Source organism: Zingiber officinale, chromosome 5B, assembly GCF_018446385.1.
Source record: "Zingiber officinale cultivar Zhangliang chromosome 5B, Zo_v1.1, whole genome shotgun sequence".
NCBI lineage: Eukaryota > Viridiplantae > Streptophyta > Magnoliopsida > Zingiberales > Zingiberaceae > Zingiber > Zingiber officinale.
The window spans coordinates 82,043,225-82,055,411 of record NC_055995.1 but is presented as its reverse complement, the minus strand read 5'-3'; the positions used below and the strand labels follow the sequence as shown (position 1 = coordinate 82,055,411).

The 12,187-nt window shown below is 38.3% G+C and overlaps 1 long non-coding RNA gene across 1 annotated transcript; it reads left to right on the top strand.

Moving 5' to 3' along the window:
* The first annotated feature begins 7,048 nt into the window (after positions 1–7,048).
* Positions 7,049–7,438, top strand: LOC121987554. The gene is made up of 2 exons (XR_006113656.1): positions 7,049–7,113; positions 7,203–7,438. It is a non-coding gene; the product is annotated as an uncharacterized LOC121987554 (long non-coding RNA).
* Positions 7,439–12,187: the final 4,749 nt, after the last annotated feature.

Here is a 12,187-nt window from a genome sequence, read left to right as displayed (position 1 = left end):
ATGTCGTCGTTCTCGCTAGCTGCGCCTTTTGTTCGACTTCTTGTGTTCCTAAGCTCCTGCACATTTAGACACAAGGTTAAAACACCACAGGATCTAACTTAACTTGTTATTCACATCAAAACAACCTTGGGGTTCCAACAATCTCCCCCTTTTTGATGTGAGCAAGCTAAGCTAAGCTAGGGTAAATAGACATAAAAGTAAAACAAATAATATTGCAATAAAGTGCAACAATAAAAAATAAAAAATTGTAATCTACCTCCCCCTAGACTTAACATTTTCCTTCTCCCCCTTTGATCACATAAAAAATGGGGTACCAAGAGAAAATCTAAGGGTAATAATTTTGAAAACTTTGAAATTTTGAAACTCATTTCAATACTTTTTTAGAAAAAATTTCTAAGTACAAGAAAATTTCAAGCAGAAAAAATGTCTAAAAAAATTCTAAGTTAGACAATTTCGTAAGAAAAATATTCTTGAGTTAATACTTTAATAAACCTAAACAAACTTAAATACTTAGACAATTCTGCAAGTTAAAAATTTACAAAAAAATTGAGTAACCCTTTAAATCATTATTTAATTTCAATTTAATACTTTTTCAGTTAGTCAATTAAATTTTTTATTTTAATACTTGGCTTCCAGGCAGTGGCGAGGCACTAGACCTTCTTGCTTATTAGAGCAACAACCACTTTCTAGACAAAGCCTCATAAAGAAATTAAATGTTTAATTTTATCGTTGAAAGCGCTAAGTCTAATTAAATTTTAAGTTAGATAAGACTTTGGAACCCAATATAGGTTCCAGCCAACTGGATTAACTAAGAACTTTTTGAGAGCATATTTCTTTGAAATATTTCTAATTTGTCCCATGTGATATCTAAAATATCAATTTAGATTGTTAAATTTTCTATAATTTGTATTAGATGAGCATACATGGTTTTTTAAGTTTTTTTTTTTTTTTTGTAAATTATCATTTTCTAATTTTGCTTTGTCAAACTCTTCTAACGGGCAAGATTTAGCTGCAATTAATTTTAAATTTTTAATCTCTTGTTCTAATTTGCAGTAATCTTTAGTTAATACTTTAACAAACTTAAATAATTTATCGGGAGGAAGAGATCGTACTTGACTTACCTTGTCGATCTCGTTATCCGTGGCTCCCCCTTCATTGATGCTCTCGATGCTCATTTCGGACGAGCTTGAATCGTAGTCCTCGTCTTGATGACTTGTCATTAATGCAAGTCCAGAGAAGGCCTCGACTTCTGATTCGGATGATGTATCGTCCCACATCGCTTTTAGTGTCTTGAACTTGTTTGTTTGGACATGCTTCTTTCCTTTGTTGTTGTCCTTGTTCCTTAGCATGGGGCAGTTATCTTTGACGTGCCCTTCTTTGTTGTAGTGGTAGCACCTGATTGTCCTTTTCCTTCTACCCTGCGGATGGTTAGTTTTACTTGAATTAAACAACTTTTTAAAGTGTCTTACCATCATTACCATTTCCTCATCGTCGAGAGAAGATTCTGACTCATGTTCGTCTCTCGTTGCCTTGAGGGCGATGTTGTGCTTCGACTCCTTTGTACTTGCACATCTAAATTCATGCACTTCAAGCGTAGAAAATAATTCTTCTAAGGTAATAGTTTCTAAGTCCTTAGAAATATAAAAAGCATCTACTAGTGAAGCCCATTTCGTATTCCTAGGGAATGCATTTAACGCGTACCTTAGCGAATCTCGGTTACTTACCTTTTCTCTGAGATTTGATAGTCCGGTGATGAGCTCCTTAATCCTCGAGTGAAGATGCACAATTGTTTCTGTTGGTCCCTTTGGAGACCGGCAAGAGGGAAGGGGTGAATTGCCCTACAAAAATTAAACACAAAACCTTTCTCGGATATTCAACTAATTAACAGACACTTGTAATAAAAAAGAAGAGACTAAATTAAAAGATCAGACACAAGAGGGTTTACTTGGTTTGCAATCAGAGGATTGCTAATCCAAGGTAAAGATGGCGCACTATCTGATTCTCCTCTGGGCGGAGTAGCCTCTTACAGCGTTGACAGTACAAAAGAATAGAGAGCACAGAAAGAATTGAATTACAAGTGAGTTGAATGATCTGTGCAAACCAGTGCTATATTTATAGCACTGGTCGGGGCACCCCGAAGGGGTTTCGAGCGCCCTGAGGGGATAAAACTTTATCCCCCAACGTTCAGATCGAGTTTGACTCGATCTGGTCAACATCTTCAGTCCGGGCGCCCCGGAGGGTTCCGAGCGCCCCGGTCAGCTCCGGGCGCCCCGGACCCCAAAAGTCAACTCTGGTTGACTTTTTCCGTCCTGTCGCTCTGCTTCGGTTCAGCTCGTCTCTGTCCGGGTCTTCAACTCCGGCTCCGCTAGCTTGGGTGATCTCGGCCATCCGAAATAGGGCTCACCCGAACCCAAGTTCCGGCCTTCTCCTCGAGCAGCCTTCCTTCCCGGTTTCTCATCCCTCGAACGCCGCGCACGTTCTTCTCGTCCACAGGTGTACTCTTCCGCGGTCACCTCGTCCCTCGGACACACCGAGCCCGTCGGCTCTCTCCCCGTGTCGTCCTTCTCGTTAGCCGCGTCTTCCGCTCGACTTCATGTGTTTCTAAGCTCCTGCACACTTAGACACAAGGGTTAAACAAACGCAGGACCTAACTTAGCTTGTTTGATCACATCAATACCTTGGGGTTCCAACAATCTCCCCCTTTTTGATGTGAGCAATCCAAGTTAAGTTAAGGTAAACATATGCAATAAAAACAATTTATATTCAAATAAGTCCAAAATTTTTCAATTGAAAAATTATATTACCTCCCCCTAGACTTACATACTTCTCCCCTTTGATCACATAAAAATTAGGGTTATAAACAAGTCTAAGGTAAATTCTAAAAAAAAATTTAAGTGTAAAAAATTTTAAAAATGTCTAAGTAAAGACACTCGTCAGAATTTTTCTTTCGAAGAAAAAAAATTTTAAGTAAAATATTTTTCAGAAAAAAACAGTCATAAGTGTTAACAAAAATTTTCTAAAATTTTAAGTTTGAAACTTATTTCAACATTTCCTAAAAATAATTTTCTAATTTTCAGAAAAAAAAATTCTAAGTTAATATTCATAAGAAATAATTCTAAGTCAATTGTAAAAAAAATTCTAAGACAATATTATCATAAAAAATTCTTAGTCAAAATTTTTTTAAAAAGAATCTTAAGGCAAAAAAAATATTCTAAGTTAACTTTCATAAACAATTTCTGAGGTAATTTTTAAAAAAATTCTAAGTAAAAAAAAATATTTTCTAACACAAATTGAATGACTCTTTTAAAGCATTAAGTAATTTAAATTAATGTCTTTTCAGTTAGTCAATTAAACTTTTCATTTCGATACTTGGCTTCCAGGTCGTGGTGAGGCACTAGACCTTCTTGGTTATTGGAGCAACAACCACTTCCTTAGACAAAGCCTCATAATGAAATTAGTTGTTTAATTTCCTTGCTGAAAATGCTAAGTCTAATTTTAATTTTAAATTAAACAGATTTTTGGAACCCAGTAGAGGTTCCTACCTACAGGACTAACCAAGTATTTCCTAAGTACATGATTTTTGATATATTTCTAATTTGACTTTGATGAAATCTATAATACCAATTTAAACCTCTATAATTTCTAAAAGTAGAAATATTTGGACCATTAGATTTTTTCAATCTTTCTATTTCTTCTTTTAGTTTTTCATTTTCAATTTTCAATTTTTCAAAATCCTCTATAAGACCGGCAAGAGGAGAGGGGTGAATTGCCCTACAAAAATTAAACACAAAACCTTTCTCGGATATTCAACTAATTAACAGACACTTGTAATAAAAAAGAAGAGACTAAATTAAAAGATCAGACACAAGAGGGTTTACTTGGTTTGCAATCAGAGGATTGCTAATCCAAGGCAAAGATGGTGCACTATCTGATTCTCCTCTGGGCGGAGTAGCCTCTTACAGCGTTGACAGTACAAAAGCATAGAGAGCACAGAAAGAATTGAATTACAAGTGAATTGAATCATCTGTGCAAACCAGTGCTATATTTATAGCACTGGTCGGGGCACCCCGGAGGGGTTCCGGGCGCCCTGGGGGGATAAAACTTTATCCCCCAACGTTCAGATCGAGTTTGACTCAATCTGGTCAACATCTTCGGTCCGGGCGCCCCGGACCCCAAAAGTCAACTCTGGTTGACTTTTTCCATCCGGTCGCTCTGCTTCGGTTCAACTCGTCTCGGTCCGGGTCTTCAACTCCGGATCCGCTAGCTTGGGTGATCTCGGCCATCCGGAATAAGGCTCACCCGAACCCAAGTTCAGGCCTTCTCCTCGAGTAGCCTTCCTTCCCGGTTTCTCATCCCTCGAACGCCGCGCACATTCTTCTCATCCACCGGTGTACTCTTCCGCGGTCACCTCGTCCCTCGGACGCACCGAGCCCGTCTGCTCTCTCCCTGTGTCGTCCTTCTCATTAGCCGCGTCTTCCGCTCGACTTCCTGTGTTACTAAGCTCCTGCACACTTAGACACAAGGGTTAAACAAACGCAGGACCTAACTTAGCTTGTTTGATCACATCAAAATACCTTGGGGTTCCAACAGTTTCATCTTCTTCAAGCCGTAGGTTGGTCAGCTGGTTGCGAAGTAAGTCTCGTCTCGTGAGCTTAGTTTCAGACGTCCCTTCGTGTAGCTCAAGGAACTTCTCCCAAAGCTCCTTTACTGAGTTGTAGTTGCCAATCCGGTTGACTTCTTGTGGTGAAAGGGCGCTCAGCAGATGGAACTCTTCTTTTCCATTTGCCACGTAGTCGGCCTGCTCCTTTTTCGTCCACTGTATTTTTCTTTACCTTCCGATATTATAAAATTGAATTCCATTATTAAAAATAAATTGAAATCAATTTTAAAAAAAATACCTGCATTCGCTTTTTTTAGCTAGCGAACTCCCCCCTCGAACTTCGGCAAGTATATGCTTGGTCCGGCTATCATCTTTGCTTTGATCGATGGTTAGTCCTCCTGAAGCGTCCTGTCCCTGATACCACTTGTTGGGACCATTGGTGGCTAGTTAAAAGGGAGTTTGAATAGCCCTACACAAAATCAAAACACAACCCTTCTCGGACTTTTAAAGTAACACTTGCATAAATTAAATAAAGAACGAAACTGAAAAGATGAGGCTCACGGACTAGAATTGGTTACAATAGAGGATGTTGTTAATTCAAGGAATGAATCACACTAAGTATTTCTTTCAGGCGGAGAAGCCTCTTTTACAGCAGTGAAAGCACAGAAAAGAGAAGCTAAACTAAAAATGGAAGCGCACAAGTGTTGTATTGCTAATTGCTTATTGAATTGAAAAGTTTCAGGACCAAGGCTGTATTTATAGCCTTGGTCGAGGCACCTGGAGGATTCCAGGTGCTTGGAAGGGGGACACAATTTTATCCCCTTCGCAACGAATTACGGTCAAATACGATCCGGTCAAAATCAAGTTCCGAGTGCTCGGAATCACTTCGAGCACCCGGAATCGCTTCTAGTGCCCGGACTGGTCCGGGCGCTCGAATTAGGTCCGGGTGCCCGGACCGCTAGAGTCAACACAGTTGACTTCGGTCCGGGCCCTCTACTCCGGTGGTACTCGCCTCGGTCCGGGTCTTCCGCTCTGGCTCCGCTTACTTGGGTGATTTCGGCCAACCGAACTAAGGCTCACCCGAACTCAATTTCGGCCTTCTCGAGCAACCTCCGTTCCGGCTTCTCATCCCTCGGAAACGCCGCACGCTTCCTTCTCGCCCATCCACGTACTCTTCCGCAGCACCTCGTCCCTCGGATGCACCGAGCCTGTCAACTCTCTCCCATTCAGTCCTTCTCGCTAGCTGCATCTTTTGCTCGACTTCTTGTGTTCCTAAGCTCCTGTACACTTAGACACAAGGTTAAAATACCACAGGATCTAACTTAACTTGTTGTTCACATCAAAATAACCTTGGGGTTCCAACAATTACTTCACTAGGTGGAATAAGATCTGGATTATTCCTTAGATACGGTGGATTGATTAATAGGGTTAGGTATCAACAGAGCTAAGCCTTGCTGGGTTAGAGGCAACCTATCCTTATCCAGGCATCAGTCTAAGTTCCCATTAGTATGTTTTTCCCTTTAATTCATATTGTAGATGATCTATGTTGTTAAAGGATCCCATGGGTTATTGATTCATGTCTTGGATTAAAAAGGAGAAATGTGAAGGAATAATATAGTTTTGGTTGAGTTTGACCTAATGGATTGTAGCTTATAATTGAAAAGATTAAAGGATTCATGGATGATTCGATTAGGGTTTTCCCTAATTAGTATGGGTTGAGATTTAGCTAGTTGTTGCATATATAATTAGCTAAATTGTACATTGTGATTTGCAAGACTTTGATTCAAGACGAGTGTCTCGACGTGAGATTGTTTAGCACGAACGACATATAAAGGTGGGTACACTACAAGAAAAACCCTCATAGACATCGGTGGAACAACAATTTTAAGCAAAAACCGATGTCTTTGAGTATTTTACACCGATTTTTCCAAAAACCGAAAAACCGGTGTCTATGAGCACAAATTTTCGCTCATAGACATCGATTTTTAGGCGATGTCTATGAGCGCCTTTTTTCGTTAATAGACACCGATTTTAACAGCGATTTTTAAAATCCGGTGTTAATGAACCAAAATAAAATAATTTAATTTTTTCCACCAATACTTAGCCAAAATTTGCAACACTTCACTCTTCCCTCCAAACCTAAACCTAGAGCATCGTCCACCGTATACACTTTACTCTTCCCTCCAACACTTCACTCTTCACTCAGCCTCACCTCCTCTTCTCCTCTCCAAGCTCTCTGTGGAGACAGATCTGAGAGTTCCTGAGATCCAGTCGTTGTCGGGTCTTCCTGTCGATGAGGTAAACTTCCTTCCTCGACCTAGGATCTAGGCGATTTCTTCGCCGCAATGTACCTCTCTTGCGTTTTTCATCGAGATCCAAGGACCTACGATTCTGGATCTGTTATTTTTATCTTTAGATTCCTATGTTTACCTGAGCTTGATTTTGTTTTGCAGGCAAAGGCCATGCAGGACCCCGAAATACAAAATATCCTAACAGATCCTGTCATGCGACAGGTATTGTGTAGTTATTCTCTTCTTCATCCACTTTGTACTTAATGTAATTCCTCGTTTAATCATTTTTCTGGGGCTACTTTCTTATCAAGGTGTTGATTGACCTCCAAGAGAACCCTAAGGCTGCACAGGATCATCTCAAGAACCCCCAAGTGATGCAGAAGATACAAAAGCTTATGGCGTCTGGAGTCATTCAAATGAGATAGAACGTGAAGTATGTGGGAGTCGTTGGTCATCATTTTGTCTTTTTCAGCTGTGAACATAATCATATTACAAGTGCTTTATGATTCCTCCTCCAAGTTTTTGTCTCAGTTATGCCTTTGTTTTAGTACTTGTTAACTCAGTTTCATCATTATTTTGCGCCTGATGATTAAAATTGCCTGAATGATTGGAACCCTAACTATTTTTATTTGGAAAGGAAGAGCAAGAAGAGCAAGAGAACAAAAGAGGAAGAAGAAGAGAAGAGGGGGGTTTTATATTACCTAAGGCCTTGGATTCCTTCAGTTTGTCAGCCGTTGTCGACTGCCGAAGCTTATCTCTAGGGCTCCCTAACAAGTTCATCAATTGCTGCTGGAGCCTACCTTCTATTTGGTGCTGGCGTTTCTGTTTTGTCGTCTCTATGCTGCTAGCATAGATGAATCATAATTTTGATTTAGAGCATAAATTTCAAGTTTGCACTGGACCATATTTGGAAATTAAAAAAATGAGGTGACTGCATTAAGAAGATTAGACATTATTTGCTAGTCTGTTATGGTAAATAAAGAGCCTTAATTGTTGTGTTCTATGAATAGATACTGATTATTAGATTCACAGGTGCCAAGCTGTTCTAAAAATAATTGACCATCAGTTGCTGTTATTCATTTATTTGATTCTGCCAGGTCAACTTCCATGCAAGGAAAATTGCTTCAGCACAATTTAGAACCAGAAATAGTTCATGCTCTGAAAGATCTAAAAAGAAAGCTTTTAGAGAAAGAGTCGATTTGACCATCTCTTTCTATTTGGTTCAATCAATGGAGTTGTAGACTCAATTTGGGTAATTTCTCAATTTCAACTAAGATATCTTGCTTCTGATTAGTTTTTCATTTGTAATTACATTTTTAAAATAAATTTTTATTTATTAGTGTAAATAAAAATTGTCTTTTGATTGGATTCATTGAGATGTCGGTAGGTAGATCAATGGCTTTATTTTGTTTGTTGCAGTGTAATTTGGGTTGAATGTAGGAGCCAGTATATGAACCATTTTTTTGGAATCCTGTTGGCATTTGGATCTTAATTTGAATGTACTACAGTAGCTGATGTTTTATTGCCCTAGAGCATTTTATTACCGACAACTGTACAAACAAGCTTTCTATTGCTTTAATGTGTTTTGTATACTTGGGGAATCTTAGGTGCTTGAATTACTGCTTTTGTGCCATGACAAGAACATGTAGGACATTTTGAGTTTTACCATTCGATTAGCACGAGTGATGTACATAAATTTGTTCATGTAATATGTGGTTCGCATAACTTCAGAATAACTTGACACATGATAGAAAAACAAAAACTCCTATGATCTACTTTTGTCAAGAGTTGCTCGATCATTATAACTCTAGTTAGTTTTTGTAGCATGTAAATTGTGTGACGGTCTTATCGATTACAAAATATAAGTGCTTGAAAAATCAGCTGAAAATAATGGCTCAAAGGAATGCTACTGTCAATGCAAGTCCTAAGGAAATTTGGCATACACAATAGAATGGCTCAAACTTTGTTACTAACTTAAACTGAAAGAAAAATATCATCTAATCAGACGTTTACCGAGTGCTATTTCAAAAGCTGGAAATGTGAGTGGCTGAAGGGGAAGAGAACACTAGAAATAAATGGCTAATAACCCACATAACACAGTAGATGGAAATATTCTGTGAAGTTGGAAATAAATGGGTGATATATAGAACTAGAAAGAGTGTTACTATACACCATAATAATCATAATAATCTACTATACAAGAAAAATCATAATTTCAAATGTGTTACTGGAAGTATTCCAAGAAAAATCATAATAATCTACTATACACCATGCATAACTATATTTAGCTTCTTTCAAATCAGTTGCCTTATAACAGATTATTTCAAATGTGCAGATCAAAGAAGCTGAGCAAACAAGTAAAAACTACCAGCAAAAAGTTACTTATCTCATTTTCAATCTCTATTTGAGTAGAATTTACAGCATCTTTAATTTCCCTTATGTAAGCAACAAACTGCTTTATATCCATATTGACTATTTTATTCTATTCAGGTAAGATAACTGGAGAATCAATTAAATGGTGAGAGGACAAGCAAGAAGGATGTTACAAAGTTCCCAAAGCCTCCAGTGGCTCCTTTAAGATGGAGGCCTCCTTTACAAAGAATCATCAATCAGTTGTCACCCTCAGGACATCAAACAAGCAGAGGTGCACATCCAGTAATAGATAAAGAGAATTGTCTATTAACAAATAAAACTACTGGGGAAGATTTAGTTAAATCTCTGCACGGAGCAAGAAGGATAACGTTGGCACCAGTAAGAAGAATATTTGTGTACTATCTATTACCTTTTGATGTTGTAAGAAGAATAGTTATGTGTAATTTGTGGATACTGACTTGATGTGCACAATATCTATTATCTTTTTATGTTGTAAGAAGAATATTTATGTGTTGGTTATATGGATATTGACTTAGTGTGTTTAGATATATCGATGTATTTTTATTTGTGATTTTCTTAGTGAATTAATAATATTAACTTAATTTTATGATTTGCTTGGTGATAATATTGGTTTTTCACTATTTCGGAAATCGAATTTGTATCGTTAAACAATACTTATATTACATCGGTTTTCTACCGCTGCAAAACCGGTGTCATTAACTAATATTACATCGGTTGTATACCGCTGCCAAAATTGGTGTTATTAACATATAATATTACATCGGTTTTACACTCGATGTCGTTAAGTGATACTACATCGGTTATAACCCGATATCTAAAATGGCAGACCTTTTACATCGCCTTCATAGACATCGGTCGAAAATGTAATAGACATCGGTGGAAAACCGATGTCTATGAGGGTTTTTGTTGTAGTGGTACTTCCTGCTTTGTCTCTTTAGTACTTTGACCCTAGTGCATGAGCTTTATATTCGGATAGTTGTTGTGTTTTACCTTGACTCCACTCGTATTTTTCCTGTGCTTGATACTTATCCACTCGATCTTTGAGTTAATCGATTTGATATTTATATAGTCTCACATTGATATCCATGATATTTAATAGATACTAGATACCATACTTACTTGCTTTAATTGTTGTTTATTCATATACCTTGTTGAGCATGCTGGCTTCATGTAATATACCTGATTTCTGTTTATATATGTGATGACTACTGCATCTTGCACATCATGTCATTGCATGCATACCAATGACCATGTCTCTCTTGTGGTTGAGAGGGTCGTTGGCTAGAGTCGCACGCTCGACCACTCATGGGTAGTGGTAGATGGAGCAGATGCTGCTTGTCATGTCGTGCCACACTCGGCCACTCATAGGTAGTGATAGTTGGAGTTGTGAGCAGGGATCCCCTTTCACTATGTAGCTAGTTAGCTACTCAGCACCTATCTACTCGGTCACTCAAGAGTAGTTATAGCTTTTGAGTGTTGTACAGTTGTCATTGTTCCGACCTCTCAACCATACATGGGTCATGGTGCGAAGGGGTGGGAAGGGTAACCATCCGTGCATACACTTTTGTTATTATGTTAGCTTATGCTATTGTTTTTATTTTTATCCATATGATACCTATTGTTTGTGTTTAGACACTGACTTATTTATTTGTAATATGTATATAACTCACATGTTACCCTTGTAGTTACGAGCAGTACTATAGTAGATCTTTACTACTCTTGACCTTCTATTACTAGCCTAAGATATGTGTTCAGGTATGGATATTTATTATGATATCATGGTAGTATCTGCTATTTCTCTATGAGATTGTATACCTTTGTATCTCTAGTTTTTAATTATGTTCATGCACTATATGTCTATTACCCGCTGAGTCCCAGCACTCAACAACCCATGAACTAGTTTTCTTTCTCCAGGTAGCAAGTAATGGATTTATGGAGTCACCTAGAGATCTTATCCGCCAGTCTCATGTCACATCGAGCGACTTCTTCTGTTATTGCTTCCATTCGCATTATTAGCTTTGGATTTGTTTCGTGTATATGTATCCTTTGTATGGAGTTTAGCTTTTTGACTTCCTGTAATTGTTTTGATGTGGTTGTGTCAAGTCAGGCCAACTCGTAGTTGGTTATAGTGTGGTTTTACACTCGTTTTGTGACTTTCACTGTGTTTTACTACAATAGTGTGGGTTGTTTACTATACAATTATGTGGTTATATTCTTTTGTTTCAGTCGTCTGGACTGTGTATATAATTGAATGGTTGTATTTATATCCAACCATGTGAGCTGTTGATGGCTTGTGAGTAACCTTGTGACATTGTATATTGATTTTATTTGTCATTGTTACAGGGGAGGTGCTGCCTTATTTTTTGTTGGGCAACCTTACCCTCGGAGCGTAACATGTTAAGCAAAAAAAAGAGAGATTTTTGAGTCAAGCAGAATAAGATCATCCGAGCAAAGGTGGACAAACTACTCGAGGAGAGGCACATCCGGGAGGTACAGTTCTCGAGTTGGCTGGCTAACATAGTGCTCGTATCCAAACCTGAGAACAAATGGTGAGTCTGTGTGGACTTCCAGGACTTGAACAAGACGTTTCCAAAAGATTACTACCCCTTGTCGCACATTGATTAAGTGATAGATTCGACTTCCAACTATAAGTTAATATGCATGCTGGACGCGTATCAAGACTATCACCAAGTCCCATTGGCCAAAGAGGACCAGGAGAAGGCTAGTTTTATCACTGCTAAAGGAACCTATTGTTACAATATTATGTCATTCGAACTAAAAAATACAGATGCTACTTATCAACGACTTATGAACAAAGTATTATAGAAGTGGATCGTCGAAAGAAACATGAAGGTGCACGTGGACGACATTCTGATCAAGTCCCTCCGAGCGGTTGACTTAT